Here is a 16727-nt window from a genome sequence, read left to right as displayed (position 1 = left end):
ATCATATTTTGTGATCTACTTTTTATGGGCATAGTCCTGCATTTGTTATTTGTAATGGGTGTGACTGTCCCAGCACTCATTGTTCTTGTGTTTTCTGTATCAAAATGTAGTATCTCTTACAAGCGAAGTATTTCTGGTAATGAAGTGAAGGCGTGGATATGAACAGACATTTAAGGTAACATTTTCAATAGTGAGGGATTGTGGACAGATAAATAAAGGAAAATGCTTTAATTGGGGAAGAGTATGAACTGTAGATGTCCCACTTGAGGAATCTGGGGCCAATCAAGTGCTACCCTTGTGTTGAGAAGGTCCCTTGCACTAACCAAAAGGGGGGGGTTGTGGAGGATAACCAGTCATCCCCTCAGATGTACTTTCAACCTGAATGGGTTCAATTGAACCCCCCTCTGGAGCAGAGCTTGGGAAAGTTACTTTTTTGAACTACAACTCCCATCAGCCCCAGCCAGCATGGCCACTGGATTGGGCTGATGGGAGTTGTAGTTCAAAAAAGTAACTTTTCCAAGCTCTGCTCTGGAGTCGGACCATCTAGTTTATTCCATCTGCCTACTTCCTGTGAAGAAACTAGTAAGCAGAGTGCTACTTAGGGACAATTGTCCTATGCACATGATCCCACCTCTGAACTTGTGCAACACCTTGTGCGAGGATAAGCATTTTTTAATAGCCATCCTTTGTGGTTGCTAAAATGACTGGTGAGAAGGTTAATCAATGTGAATTTCACACCTGCTTACATTCTGGAATCTGGGTCTCGCTAATGCAAGCATAATTTACCCACTTCTACGTATACTGGAGGAAGGATTGTATTGGAAATGCTCTTCAGTGGCATCATTTCTTTGTCTTCAATGACAAGTTGCTGCTGTTGGGACACCCATATTGCGAAGGAAGACTTGACAGTGCCAGGGGTGCAACTGCTAGTAGATATGATCCATGACAATGTTACCGGATTTTTTTCTAGAATTTATTCTCGACTCACTTATATTATCTCGACCTATTTCTTAACATACCCTCTCAATGCCAGCCCGTTGTCAAACATCTCTGCAACTTGGAAATATGAATTTCTCACACATCCACCTCATTCAGTAAGTGTATCAACATTCTGAATAAAAATCTTTTATTATAAACTTCTGCCTGACAAGAACTCTGTCACAACTTGAACAGAATGCCAAGGAGATAGGGAACCCATGGCCCTTCAGATGTTAAGACTCCAATGTCCACCAGCTCCGGCCAGCAATAAAGGGGTGTGTGTTACAGGTTTCCTACCCCTGGGCTAGATTTCATAGCCATTATAAATGGTTAAGTTGTTAAAACAATCTGGGCATTCTAAAACTGCATATTGCTGAAGGTGGAGAGCTAATGGCTTGCTGTCTTTTTCTCTGCAATCTAGAGCTTGGCTGTGTCAAACACTGCTGAAGCCAAAGGGAAGTAGGCTGTGATTTTAATTAAAGCTGCAATCTAAATGCTCTGGATTGGAAGCCCCTTCTGCATGGAGCAGGGCATAGATTGGATTGTGATGTTAACTTGTCTCATGCACTTTAATTCTTCCCATATTGGTAGCTGTGGCTGGACCAATTGGGAAGTCTTGTTTACCAATTAGTGCCTCATCCTCTCTTTCATTCTGCAACACATAACTTTGTGCCAGAAGCAAGATGACTTTGTTCATTAAAAAAATGTGTAGAAGGTAGTGGAAAAACTGGCAATGAGATAGTCTTGGTATGAAGGTTTCTTTAGAGTTATGAATTCTGTTGTCAGCCTGAAGGAGAGCAGTCATGTATTAACAGCAGAAATACACAGAGGTTCTTGTTTGACGCACCCAGAGAAAGGCAACACCTTAGGCCAAATTTAATTTAATCCTCTTTAACTTCTGAAGTAGGCATGTAGTTGAGAACAAAGGAAAGTGCCTGTTGGTTTCTCCACAAACATGCAGTCTGGGCATTGCCAGTTGCCCTAGACTGCAAACAGTAAAAATGGAAACTGAAACCATAGATTTGGAAAATCATGTTTCTTAAAATGCAAGTTGTTCCTGATCCTACATATGCCTGTGATCACAGGAAACGTTTGTGTGGCAAAATCTGGATGTGGCCAGAAGCTGTTTTATGCACCGCGCTGTGATATTTCCCCAGTTACGGCTGTTGGATCAACGTTACCTGATGTGCACTGTGTTCCTAGTAGTGGAGTGACCACGTGAAGGGAAACAAGCAGAAGAGGGACTCCTTGCTGTAGAAGACAAGCTTCACCTACAAAAAAGTCCTCTGAGAGAAATAGAGGTCTCCTATCAACAGTGGGGAGGAGAGCCTGGCTGGGAGTCCAGAGTCTGTGTTCAAATCCCCGCTCGTGTCTCCTGGGTGTCAAGGGCCAGCTAGAGATCACCCCCACAGTGAGTGGCTCAGGGGTTATGTGCCCTGCCACCTGTGGAGCCGTGGGCAAGCTGCATAGTCCCATGGAGCCCAGTTGCCCCCCAGCTGGCAGTTGTGGACAAGGAAGGGACTGGCTTGTGCAGCTGTGGCAAGCTGAGCAGGCCCTAGCCAGCTGGGGAGGCCTAGCCTCAGAGGGAGGCAATGGTAAACCCCCTCTGAATACCGCTTACCATGAAAACCCTATTCATAGGGTCGCCATAAATTGGGATTGACTTGAAGGCAGTCCATTTCCATTGCAATAACCCAGCACCTTTCACAAACTACACTTCCCTGGATTCTTTGGGAGAAGCCATGACTGGTATGTATGGTATGAATGTGGCCTGAGCTAGCCTTGAAAGAATTGATGTATATTCCCCACCAATATATGAGAACCATAAACTACATCACAGATATTAAAACACTGGTTAAAAAGGAATTAGGATTCAGTTCTTTATGAAGTGTGTAAATGATCCAAGTTCCAGGCCTTGGGGGGGGTCCTTAAAGCATATACAGTAGGGCCCCACTCATATGGTGGGTTACATTCTGGACCCCCGCCGAAAAGCAAAAACTGCTGAAAAGTGGAACTCTGAATAGAATGGTGCGTGATGCCTGAAAACCGCCGTAAAAGCGGAACAAGCGCCGTATGAGTGGGGTTTTAGTCTAATTGTGTCTAATTGAGATCGCCGCATCAGCGAAGCGCCATAAAGCGAAGTGCCGTGAAGTGGGCCCTACTGTATCTCCAGGCTTAAGAAGGTGGCTATTTGCACTGCAGTAATACATCTCATCATTGTAGCTTGGGTGTGGCTATTCTGTGGTCCTCCAGAGTTGCTGGACTCAAACTCCCATCATCTCTGACCCCACTGGCCATGCTTCCTGGGGCTGATAGGAGCTGCAGTTCTGCAATATTTAAAGGGCCACAGACTCACCATCCTTGCTGTAGTTGATTGAAGCAGCTGTTCTAGCAGAAGTAAACAGTAAACAGGCGTCCCTCTCAACCACATAAATAGGGAAGGCCTGATGAAGAATCTTGCCTTTCATTTTTTGTAAGAGTAGGCTTTTTGTTGCTCAATTTTGCAGTGCAGCGAGAGGTGCATAAATAATTGTTTTAAGTATATTACATCAAAATTCCCCCAAAAGAAGGGTATTCCTTATAGGTCCCTTCCAACTCTTCTATGATTCTATGAATAGGCATATTTGAACCTATCATCCAATGCGTGAGGAAATACAATACCGATTATATCATCTAGAGTAAGCCACTATCAGAAATGTGGAGTTTCTGAGTAACGTGTTTATGCTGGAGGGAAAAAATCATAACAACCAAATGACAGAGGGCCAAATGTTATTCAGATCTTATTTTCATTATCAATGATGATACCCACTAACCTCTACCAAGAGAGAAAACTTGCTGCATCTTGTATGCGTCAAGGAAAACTACAGGTTTATCTGAAATTTAGCAATTTTCCTCTTTCAATCGCTTAGGGAAACGGTTTCCCTAATTATACTAGTGTTACAGCTGTTACAGTCAATCTACAGTTGCACCAGATTTTCGTTTGCCCTACATTACTGCTGTGGATGCCTTTCAAAAATTGTAGTACAGGATAGTAGGCCATTGAGATTCTTATGTTCATGCACTAGTTAAACTGGCAAGCGTTCAAGGACCTGCCTAACGGGATTTCTTTTTAGAATTATCTTTATAAAAATGCTTTCCCTTGCCAAAATGAAAACTTCTCATGTGATGGGTGGATAAATCATGTTCCATTTTTAGGACAGACTTTTAATCTTTACACATTTCTGACAAAGTTTTTAAAGGTAGGCATAAGCTAACTTGAAATGTGCAAAATAATAATAGTTAATATTTTAAATATTTAATATTGTAGCACTTTTGATATCTTGACATCGCCACATCCTAATAACTTTTAACTAATTTAATTTTAACACTTAGTATCATGTACTTGGTTTTTAGTTATTTTATGTTTAATTATGTTTTGATTTTTTGGTATAATGAACTCATTTTAAGTGTTTAACATATGGTTTTAATTGTATATTGATTGTTTGTCTGTTGTGAACTGCCCAGAGAGCTTCGGCTATGGGGCGGTATATAAATTTAATTAATAATAATAATAATAATAATAATAATAAGGTGACTAGGAATCATTTTGCTTTTGTGGCTTACTGACTTAAATATACATTAGATTGGCCTAGCTGTTCCAAGTGTTGCAGGTGATAGATTTTATATAACTGTATACAGGCAGGATTCTTTTGACTTCAGCAGAGCATTTCCTAATGCTGTTTGCCACAGTGCTACCTCTAGAAATGCATTGGGTTGGACCCAGACTAAGGCTGGGAGTGCACTAGTCGCCTATAGCAAAGAGTTTCCATTAGCCGCATGTGGAAGGGGAACAGGTTGATCTGCCAATCAGTTGTGAAATCCGTTTGAAGCTGAATTAAAAAAAAATGCACTCAAGCTGATCCCACCAGGTTTTACGGTAAAAAGGAGCAGGGTTTGACTAGTGTGTGTCCCGGTTTTCAGAAAAGAGAGGTGGAGACGCATGGGAACCGGCAGAACAGTAATGAATGTTCATTAAGAACAGTCCGTCTTATCCTTTATATACCCAATCGATCACTGCGCTTTGCAGGTGAGGGCCTCCTGCAGATACCATCTTATCAGGAGATCCGTTCTGCACAACATAGGAAATAGACCTTTAGTGTGGCAGAACCTACCCTGTGGAACTCCCTACCCTTAAATATTAGACAGGCGCCATCTCTGTTATTTCAGCACCTACTGAAGACCTTCCTCTTTCAACAAGCTTTTTAATTTGAGACCTTATCCCAGGCTGCATCTGTGTTGGAATTGCTTTTTAATATGTTTTTTAACCTTTTTTTAGAGATGTCTTCAAAGCTTTTAAAAAAATGTTTTTAAAGTTGTTTTGTTTTAATGTATTTTAAAGTCTGTTTATATGACGTTTTAAAGTGGTTTTAGTGCTTTTGTTTGCCGCCCTGGGCTCCTTCTGGGAGGAAGGGCAGGATATAAATCAAATAATAAATAAATAAATAAACAGTAAGTGCACCCTTAGCTTGAAACCAGTGGGATGTAAATATGGGTAACCTAAGGGCCTACTCTAAGCACGATGGGCGGAGCAATCCTAACTCTTTGCCACTCTGGATTAGGCAGAGGTATCCCTTTGCCACCCGCTGCCAGCTGCTGCTGCTGAAGTACTGCAATTGTCACTTTGTTAGTGCAACACTCTCCATTTCCCCTGCCCGTATGAGTTGGCAAGAGTGCCCTCAATGCTATGCCTGCCAGTGGTAGCCAGTGGAAGGTCCTGAAATGGGGCGTTCCAAGAGTGAGGCTGAGATGGTCTGGGTTCTGTTGGATCCCGAACCTGTCTCACTGTGGTTGCAGGATGGCATCAGGGCTGATCTGGGCCTGATGGCTGTGCCGGCTCCAGCATGGTACAGCAATCTTACTGCCTCGCCACTTTCCATCCCGTCCATGGCAGGGCTGTGGATGTTGCAGTGGCTCCACTGCTTTGTAAAGCCCTGCCAGCGAGGGGAAAGTTTTGGATTGCACATTTAATCTAAAATTATTTCCAGTTTGGTTTATGTCACTGAGACGTCTATGAATCTGCTGTCCTATCTCTTAATGTTTTTAACTTAGAGGGACAATTCTGATTAAGAACAAACTATGCCAATTGGTATTCCCCTCCCCAAGGTAGTAGTAGTGCTCAGACACTGTTACCTGCACTCCTCTTTTTATCCAGATTTACCCAGCTCAGGCTGCATTTTTCAGGATCGCTCAGCATCACCCTTATGCTTAAGTGAAACGGCCTCTTAGTTGCTATGAAGGTGGGTATAGCAGGGTGATTGAAGTGTGTGTGTGTGTGTGTGTGTAAGAGAGAGTGATCTTAAAGTAATCTTGAAAAATGTATGTTTCTCTGCATATTTACTCAGAAATAAGTCCTGTGAAGTTCAATGGGATTTACTCTCAAGTAAATATATGACAACTAGGGCCTGTCACACCTGCTTGCTTTGCTCACTAACCCCACCTACCATCACCAATGCTGCCCCCTTCCCCCTGGGTTGCCAGAACCCTCCCCCTTCTCCCATGGGTTGCCAGAGTTCCCTCCTTCCCACCAGACCACCAGAAATCCCCCCACCCCCACAGGTTCCCAAAGCTCCCCCTTTTGTAAGCTTACAAAAAAATATATCAGACCAAAGGCTATATCAGACCAAAGGCTTATCTAATTCAGTATCCAACCAGATGCCTTGATAACTTTATGTAATATCTCATTTGGCATTGTAAGATACTTTGATCTTATTGTAATTAAAAAAAGAAGAAGATATACAAACATTTTACCTGTTTTTTTTGGCAATCTTGGTAATACAATCATTTTAATACTGGCAACTTTTCCCAGTCAGGAAAATTTAAAACCAGACCATCTGCTTAACTCTTCCCTAATGTTACTCCACAATGAAGCATTTCTGTTTTTCTTCAGTGTCACTTACATCTGATATAAAATATAGTAGCTATGGCAGTTTTTATAAAATACCTTTTGGCCTTCCTGGTGTTACTTATATTTAACCTTAATCGCACAGTCTTTGCTCTGTTGATTAATATTCAGGCAACTGGACTCCCCTTCAGTGAATCAATTGGTTGTGTTGCATCAATTTGCTTTGCCCGAGTCTATTCTTGTTTGAAGAGGATAAAATTTCCCAGGAACGAACATCGTTTCTTCAAAGTCATGACCAATGGCTAGCCTACATTTCCATAACGTATAAACAATGGTGGCCATGGTGTAACTAAAAATGAAAGGTTTAGGGTGCTGAATCCAGGTATCTGCCAAGCTGTAGTACTCGCCGTTCTCCTTCAACTTCATAAAAACTTAAGAGGAGCCTGCAGGATCAAGCCAGTAGCCCATCTAGTCTAGCATCCTGTTCTCACAGTGGCCAACCCATGGGAAGCCCACAATCAGGACCTGAGTGCAGGAGCACTCCTCTTGCGGCCTGCGGCAACTGGTTTTCAGAAGCATACTGCATTTGACTATGGTGGCAGAGCACATCTGTCATGACTAGTAGCCATTGATAACTTTATTCTCCATGAATTTGTCTAATCTTTTAAAACTATCCAAATTGGTGGCCATCACTGCCTCTTGAGGGAGCAAATTCCATAGTTTAACTATGTGCTGCGTGAAGAAATACTTTCTTTTCTCTGTCCTGAATCTTTGAACATTCAGCTTCATTTAATGTCTACGAGTTCTAGTGTTATGAGAGAGGGAGAAAAACTTTTCTCTATCCACTTTTCCCATGCCATGCATAATTTTATACACTTCTATCATGTCACCTCTGACTCAAAAGCCTCCTCACAGGAGAGTCGCTCCATTCCCTTGATCATTCTGGTTGCCCTTCATAAATGAACTCGCTTATCTGTCCTTGCAACAGCCTTGTGAAGTAGGTTAGGCTGACTGACTTGCCCAAGTCCTGCCCAGCAGGATTCACATCTGAAAAGAGATTTGAGCCAGTGGGTTGTATTCAGCACTAGTCCTACTCAGATCTGACCCGATGAGTGATCTTAAGTTAATCATGTCTATTAATTTCAGTTGGTCTACCCTGAGTAGGACTAGCACTGAATGCCATCCAGTGGTTTTCAGACATAAACCAGGCTGTGTAGCTGCTACCCTACATAAGCTCCTCTTTCCCCAGTGTGCCAGAGGAAGCTTCAGGTTCTGGGGAGGACTAAAGTGACAAGGTCTTAGGGAGATAAGTAAAGAGCTTTTTAAAAAATGTGTAACTTTGCAAATGACCAACTATGAGAGTTCTAAATCAAATGAACAAATTCACACATTATGGGAAGTGTGTTATGAATTTGTTTGGATGTGAGTGTCTGGGTTAGGAAGGTGGCTTTCGCACTATTGCCTGACCGGAACAGGCAAGGGAGTTTGCTCTAGCCACAGTGTGCCATATTTCAAGCGCAATATGTGCTGCACTGCACTGTGGAAACAACTTCCACTGAATTCAAAGGAACTAAAGGGCAGGGCAAGCCCGGCAAGAGAAAGCCACCTTAATTTATCTCCAGGTAATTATGTCAGTAGAACGTACCCCTACTCCAAACTCTGATCAGAAGCAGGGCTACCACTGGCTGAGCTGGCCTGAGCCTGGCAGAGGGAAAGCCAGCCTTTAAAATAGAGTTGGACTTACACTACCTTTTTTGCCAGTGTAACTCCTGCTAGGTCATGTTACTGAGCTGAACGGAGTTGGGAATAGCGATGAATCTCTCCCTGCTACTCCCTTAGAACACCCCCCTTTTTTGGGACTTATCCTGTCCTCGGCTCAGCCATCTAAGTCCCAGCTGAGCCAGGATGGAGGACTTACACTGGTGTATCTCTGGCTAAGCTGGGATGAGGGGTTTCAGTTGGCTGAGCCCAGCTATTCCAAACTCCCGACATCTTGGTGGATCTTGGATTTTGATTGCTCACTGCAGGTGCATAAGAAATAAACCTGTATACATCATGTAGAGTTTTAGACAGACCGCTATGCATGGAACTTTCATCAAACCCATTATTGGATTAAAGTTGCTTCTACCCCCTTCCCTCATTTCCACTCCATGCACTGATTGATTAGGGCTGACAAAGCGTAAGCAAAAAAACAAGCAACTTCACATATTTACAGTTCAAAAACCATAGTTCAAAGTAACAACCATGCTAAGCCAGTTTCATGGTATCCAAAATTATCTATTCTTTGGTCCTTTTATGATAAGCAATTTGTGAATATTAAAAAAGTTCTTAATAAATTGGTTTGCAGAAAACGCATTTTATCTTTGAACGTTTTTTTTAATAATTCATCAGGTTGGATATTGGTAATCATTTGGATCCATTTTATTTTATCTGAACTTTAATTAGATTAACAGTGTTTTAAAAAATATTGTGGAAGTGTGTGATAAAGTAATATAAATGCACAGGAGCTGTCTGGCAGTTCTTGCAATGTGTTGTGTTCCAGGGGCTGCAGTGAGAAAAGATGTGGATCATTGGAATGAATCAATTCTAAACTTATAGAACCTGGCACACATTTTCTTAATACCAAGCTTGAGAAAAACAGGGCGCAGATGTTTCTCCTGTATCAGGAATGACAGGGGTTTTTTTGGTGTGTGTGTGTGTGGGATTTATAAACTTGAATTGTATATATAATCATCTGTTTTTTAGAATGAATGCTAAATGGAAGACACGTTTCAAAATGCTACTGGTGGAACATCTTAAAATCTGAAACCTCAAACTGCTGCAGTCTAGAATGTTAACATATACTGTATAGTATAGGTCAGCTTCAGATAGAAACCGTAGAGCTGCAGGTCTTGAATTAACATGTGTGGTGCAAGCATTTGTCACCAGAGGGCAGATGACTGTGATTATGTGTTTAACTGCTTGGGAAAGATTATGATTATGGGAATGTACACATACATATTTGTGTGCGTGTGTGTGTGTGCTCAGCACGCATGCTTAATATTAAAAAAATTCTGTGTGTGTATATGCATACATACATATATGTTCTTAGCCATATGAATGTGCTCCTAATGGTTGTTAAAGCAAAACTTGCTCAAGTCTGTTGATTAGCACTTCCTTCTCTTTTTAAAAACAACGTGCATAATAACCTCATGGTACAAATAATTACACCAAACGTTAGTCAGCCCCCCCTCCAATTTAACCACTCATGGGGTGGGGAAGAAATTGCATTCTGTTTAAGGGTCAACATACCTCTTTTGCACTTTCCAAAATAGCATGCACACCGAAACAGAGCTATCTGTCGAAATTCACACTTATCCGAATTTTGCAGTGCAGTTTCTCCAGCCAAGGATTGTGTACAAAAATGCATATACTATGTCAAAGTGTGCATATAAATGCATATATTCGTAAAAATAACATACAAAAATGCATATTAGGTGAAATTGCTTTGGGAAAATGTGTAGAATAAATTTGCACTAAAATGCTAATGAATTTTCACGCGGACTTCTTTTTTAATTGCAAACTGATGCAGAAATGTGGAGAGCTGAACTGAAGACTGGAAACGGAGAGAAACTGAAATTGATACTGTTATGAGCATGGGGGTTGGGTTGGATGATTCCTGTGGGTCACCTTTCCAGCCTCTGATTTGGAATCCTATGCCTGGGGGCTGGCTCTGCTAGCCAGATGAATCTCCTTTGTTAACCAAATAGATTGGCCAGGTAAGATAATGGGCCGATCAGTTGCCTAGCAACGGTGAATGGGCCAGGGAGACCCTTTTGTCATTGAAACTCTTCAGGAGAGGATCCTCTCCCCCCCCCCGAGCCCAGGAGAAGCTGGTACTTTTTGAGTGTGTCTAGATAATTGCTGGGAACTGGAAGGCATAGAGAGACTGGCTCTCTGCACTATGGCCTTTGGGGTGCCTCCTGCAACCCAGATGGAAAAGCTGGGTATTGGACTGCTGATGCATTGAACCCCCTCCATCCTTGAGCTCAGGTTGGAATGTGTGTAAATAAATAAACCATATTTCATAAAGACACCGCAGTCTCCACTGACCTTCTTTCCCAAAGGAAACCAAACCCCAGAGAAGCGCAGGGACCCCCGAAATCTCACCGCTCAGAGATTGGGGGAGGCGCACAACAATATAGTCATCCATCCCTAGCTGTCCACACCTCTGGAGAGCAGGAAATGAGAGACAGAGAGAGACAAATGGAAGGTCTCACTCCTCCCTGGAGTTGGGGCCCATTTTGGTGTCATCATCCTTGATGTAAAAGAAATATGGAAGCGTGGCTGTACTTGATAACAGGCCACTCCAAGTGGGCCTGCTGCCAGAAAGAGCTGTTGACCGTTGCCATGTTGGTCAAGGAGTTTTGTTGTAAGGTCCCCTTAAGACAAACATAATCCTGACCCATGAGGCTGCCTGCTTGCTGCTAGATATGGTTTGGATATAGAAAGCTGGGGCAAGGCTGCCTCCAGGTACCAGCTTCTAACATGCTACAGTGGAACTGTAGGCAACTTCACCAGTTTTGTGCAGTGATTCCTGGCCAATCCTCCATTTGGATTGAACTACCACCGCTGATCTTGCTAGCCTTCTGCCTTTTGGCACAGTCCTTATGTGAGTGAATCACACTCATCTGGGAGCCGTTGATGGCGGTCCATACTGTAAGGACTGCCCTTCCTACTGCTCTTCCACTCCTGTGTGGCCCTCGTTTTCATTCAGTGGTATGCTGAAGAATTCCTACAATATTAAGGTCAGGAGTGCTTTTTTGAAACATTTTGAACCTTCTGAATTTTGTTTTTGTGATCCTCTAACTTTACGGCCCAACAATCTGTTCCTCACAAGTGACGGCATGACGATTTCTGTCCACACTTTCATACAGCCTTCTGCTTTTCTGTGGAGTATTAAAGCACTGGCATTAGAAGCAGAACAAGTGGCACCCGTCACAAAAAGCTGCTGGGTGAAGTACTCCCTGTTCAGGATTCCAGCCACTCCATTTCCCCTTCCCCTGGTTTTCCCCACCCAGACAGTCAGCATTCTGTGGTCACTGTGGACACTCAGTCCTTGCTCAGCTATTTTTAGGTTTGCCCCCTTGAGGGGTTTATCTTGGACTGATGCAAGGTGGGGAAGAAGACTCCGTCTGCTTCAGAGTCATATTCCTCTGATCCTTTTTCCTACTTTCCTGTCTCTTCCAAAGGAGAGGAGGCATCCCATGCTTGGCAAACCACTCAGCCATAACAATTTGCATTTATTGCTTGCAGATATTCATGGGTACAATGTGCAGCAAGAAGGAAGCAAATCAAATGTTTTATGCACCTTAAAGGAAAGCAATCCTTTTGAGGAGCACCAGGGCCTGTCTGCAGCATCATTTTAATATCATGTGATGAATAATGATAGGCCATCTCTTGCAGTGCTGTACAATTGCATTCAAAGGAAAATACCGTTCACATTATACCATAGTCAGGATGAGGTCAAATTGAAACTGACTAAATTTTTAACCTTACATCTGGGATAAGATTTTGTGATATTCACAGAAAAGGAAAGTAGCATATACTGAAAGCATTTCCATAAATTATATTTAAAACACAACACACACCAGCTGAGGGGCTATACAGCAGAGGTGAGGTACTGGTTCTGGCCGGAGGGCAAGTTCCAGAAGCAGCCAATCCTCCATTGGCCACTTTGAAAGGTGAGCAGGGCCAAAGGAAACGTCTTCCTTTTGACATTTGACTTTACCTATCCTGTGCCTAATGTCATATGAATTGATGGACGCATAGGTGTGGCAAACGACAAAGGAGGCTAAATAGGCAGCTCTGGCATGAAATCTCTATGTCAGTGGAATGCAAGATGCATGGCTACCATGGCCAGATTTATAACGGTGCAAATTATACAATTGCACAAGGGCCCATTTCTGCAAGGGGGCCCAAACTCTGAGATTTACCTCTAGCCCTAATAGGAAAGTTATGAAGCAAAATGTGCAGGTACCCTGTGAAGGGCTGTAGCTCAGTAGTAAGAGCGTATGCTTTACATGAAGAAGGTCCCAGGTCCAATCCTTGGCATCTCCAGGTAGGGTTGGGAGAGACTCCTGCCTGAATCCCTGGAGATCTGCTGTCAGTCAGTGCAGGCAGTACTGAGCTAGATGGACCAATGGTCTGACTCACTATAAGGCAGCTTTATGTTCCTTCTTTCTGTGAAATGAGCCAGCCCATCTTTCAGTGGTTTTCGCCAATGAGTGAAGTCAGAACTGTGGTTAATGAGTGAGTTATTTGGACACCAGGATCTTGCTTCTGTTTCATTTTCTACTCCTTGATCTGCTACCATTAAAAACACTTCAGTAGAACATCACAGGTATGCTAGCGGAACATTCTACTGACAGCTGTTCTGCTGATAAAGATGCATTGTCAGAGCAGCCAAAATGGGATAGAGTTACGTTGGAACATGGGTGGTATAGAGAAGCAGCACACATGATGCATCTGGTACTTCTTCAATCCATAGCCACAACCCCCCCACCACACACACACCATGCCACAGGATCTAGGGAAGGGAAGGGCTTGTGGCAAACATGAAGTGGTCCAGGCAGGCAGTCCAGGCAGAATAATGATTACTGAAGGAGAGTGAACCCTCTTTCCATCCAAGAATGAGAAAAATCAGGTCTGTGCAGGCTTCTACAGAAACGAGAAACAGATGCACACAGATCCCATCTTGTGAGTGGAGCTATGCTGACCATTGGCCATGCTGGCTATGGCTGATGGAGCTGGAGTCCAACAACATCTGGAGGACCACAGGTTGCCCATCTCTGAATAATATGTTGCCCAATAACCATGTGTATTGTGAATATGCAGAAGATCATTGTAATATCGTAGAGTTAGTGAGGTGTGATGCCCTTCTTCCTTGTTGTGTTTGGAGAGACTACCTGTAGTGTAGTGTTGGCAGTGGAATTGAGAGCAGTGTGTTTATGTGATTTACCCATAAAGGAGTCAGGCTTTTACTCTGCTTTAAACCACTGAAACGTCATACTTGATTGAAAATAAGAAAAGCTACTTTATTTATAGAAATACACAGTTGATAGGAAAGGCAATCTAGTTCTACTTAAGTTGGAGGCACAATGTCCAGGTTGGTCATTGCCCCCATGCTACAGGAGAGAAAGAGAGAGACAAAGGCAAGATGTCTCCTCTCCCTTCGGTGGTCAGAGAAGAAGCAGGAAGGAGGGGTCAGCTTCCTCAAGGGTATCAGTTTACAAAGGAAGGAAGACAGGTAGATGAGTACAGATCAGATGGACAACCTAGCACTTGGACTATCTCTCTATCTTCCCTCTGGTATGCAGACTTCAACCCTCAAATCTGAGCTGCAGTGTTCCACACTTCCAACATTCCTTTCATGCCCAGCTTGCCTGACGTCTTTAGTGGTCAGCCATGCTCTTTCAGCCATGCCATTCTCTGTCCAGTACAGTTCTTTTCCATAGGTCTCTAGGGTAACTGTTGTCCTTTTAGGTTTGTCTTTTCCAGGCAGAAAAACTGTAGATCTTCCTAATTATGTCCAAGTTCTAGGAAGTGTTGGACCGTGGGGGCTTGTGTCCAGTATTGACTGGTGGCTCTGAAGTCAGTGGGGCTGTGCATCCGCTCCAGTTTTCAGTCTGAACTTACAAGGAGCTGTCCAAGGAGCTGAAATCTATTCCCAAAATAGGTTCAGCACCTTGAATAGCTCCTTGTAACTGAAACCCAGAGCAGATTCACTGCCCCGCTGACTTTGGAGCCACCGGCCTCCACTGCTTGTGTCCTTTGCATGTCGATGCAGCTTTTATGTTCAGAAATAAGGATTTGTTGGCTCTTGTGGTCATTCCTACATAGACTTTCTTGTATGTGCACAAAGCAGCATAAATCACACCTATATTTTGCAACTGTAACCCCAGGGGAGGGGCAAAAAGAATTGTACTGGGTTGACATGTTGAATACAGTGTCACCTCATGGACATGATGAAGAGATCAACTGGAAGTGCTGAACTTGTAAATTTATTCAAATAGCATGTATATTTGTGTGTATTTAAATATATGTATTCTTGGCTTTTGTACTGGATGACAATTTTTTAAAATAAAAGTCACACTATGCAACAAACATAACAGGCTGATATGTGCAGGATCAGGATTAGTGATTTATTACCTCCATGATATAGCCCTTTAAGCATGACAGGGCAAAATTTAGATCAACACTTGGACGAGGTTCTATATTAAGTAAACCTTGAGCCACCTAACATAGTTTGCTGGCTGACCTTTGGGAGAATTACTACCTTAGTGAAAGTGAAACTGGTGTGATACTTGGAGATACTTTATTACATTAAAATTGGATCATTTTGACCTTGGTATTGCCATCTTTTTAGACTGGGCAATCCATATTGCAATAACTCAAGATTCATCAAAGAGTTTGTTGTTATGTGCCTTCCAGTCGATTACGACTTATGGCGACCCTATGAATGAGTGACCTCCAATAGCATCTGTTGCATTTTGGATACTCTGTTCATAGGGTTTTCATGGTAAGAGGTATTCAGAGGTGGTTTACCACTGCCTTCCTCTGAGGTTGGATGCATCTTAGTCTGGTGTCTCAGCTTTGACCAGTCTGCCTTGGGTGCCCCTGCTAGGAGTCTAGCCTCTTGGTCTAGACTCCTGACAGCATTGCTCTCAGCTTCTTCAACACTCTCAAACCCCCTCACCACGTTAAGGTGTGCATCCTAGAGGGGGTCATCAAAGAATATTAATATATTTTTAGGAGAAGATAGGTGAGTGCCATAGAAATAAATGTAAAACAAATTTAATTTTTCAGTGTTGGCAGGTACATTAGTTTGTTTTTTATTTACAGGACAGTACATAACTTATTGATACCTCAACAAACTGTATTTTGTATTGACAAGATTGAACCACTTATATATATTGACCACTTAAGATGACCCTTACATAATTGTTTGTTATATGATCTGGTTTGTCACATTACTGCTGGCTATATCAGCTGATACTTGGATATAATTCCAAATATATGTTCACAACAAATGAGAGTTCAGATATTTTATTCATTGGTATATATTTTGTTGTTTTTTGTATATTTATATACATATTTCTCTATTAAAGTTGACTGTTCTTTTTCTATTATATACTCTGGCATACTTTTTAGACTTAGACGTGCAAACCCAATTTTGTCTTGGGAGTCTGTTATTCACTGTTTTTCTTGGAGCCGTCTCAAAGCCAGCCACCTGTTAAAGGGAGTCCATATTGGCTACTGGTCACCACATCATTTACCTGTGCATGAAAATGTTGTCAAGGATTGTAAACCAAATAGCAGCTGTGCAGCTTTATCAGCATATTTGGGCAAAATGCGTTATGGTCTATGAGATTAAAAACAATATATAAATAGATGAAGAAGCTCTCTTTCTCTGGAACCTCAGCATAGACCAGAATAGGCTGTGCACCAGACCTCACATGAGCTTATCCCTCACCCTTCTGAGGGGTTCCCAGTGACTGAAAGGACATCTTGGAGAGGGAGAACTTCAGTGCCGATCCACACTGCAGATGGTGCTGCATACTGGCCATGAGAGGGACACTACTGTACTTACTCATGTAACTAAGAAATGAAAACTATGTTATGTCATATTTATCATGCTTTTCCTGCCTACTAAACACTTTCCTGTGTTGGGTCAAATGGTTTGATAAAGCAATTCTCCAAATGTGATCATACCACCCACTCTTTAAAGGGTCATCAGAGTCTTTACAGTGCCTTGCCACTTCCATTCACATAGCTTCCAAGAGGAGGAAGACTAGGTCTTTTATTTATTTATTTATTATTTGATTTA

This window comes from Rhineura floridana, chromosome 4 (genome assembly GCF_030035675.1).
Source record: "Rhineura floridana isolate rRhiFlo1 chromosome 4, rRhiFlo1.hap2, whole genome shotgun sequence".
In the NCBI taxonomy this organism is placed as follows: Eukaryota; Metazoa; Chordata; class Lepidosauria; order Squamata; family Rhineuridae; genus Rhineura; species Rhineura floridana.
The sequence above is the reverse complement of the archived record's forward strand: the minus strand, read 5'-3'. Positions refer to the sequence as shown.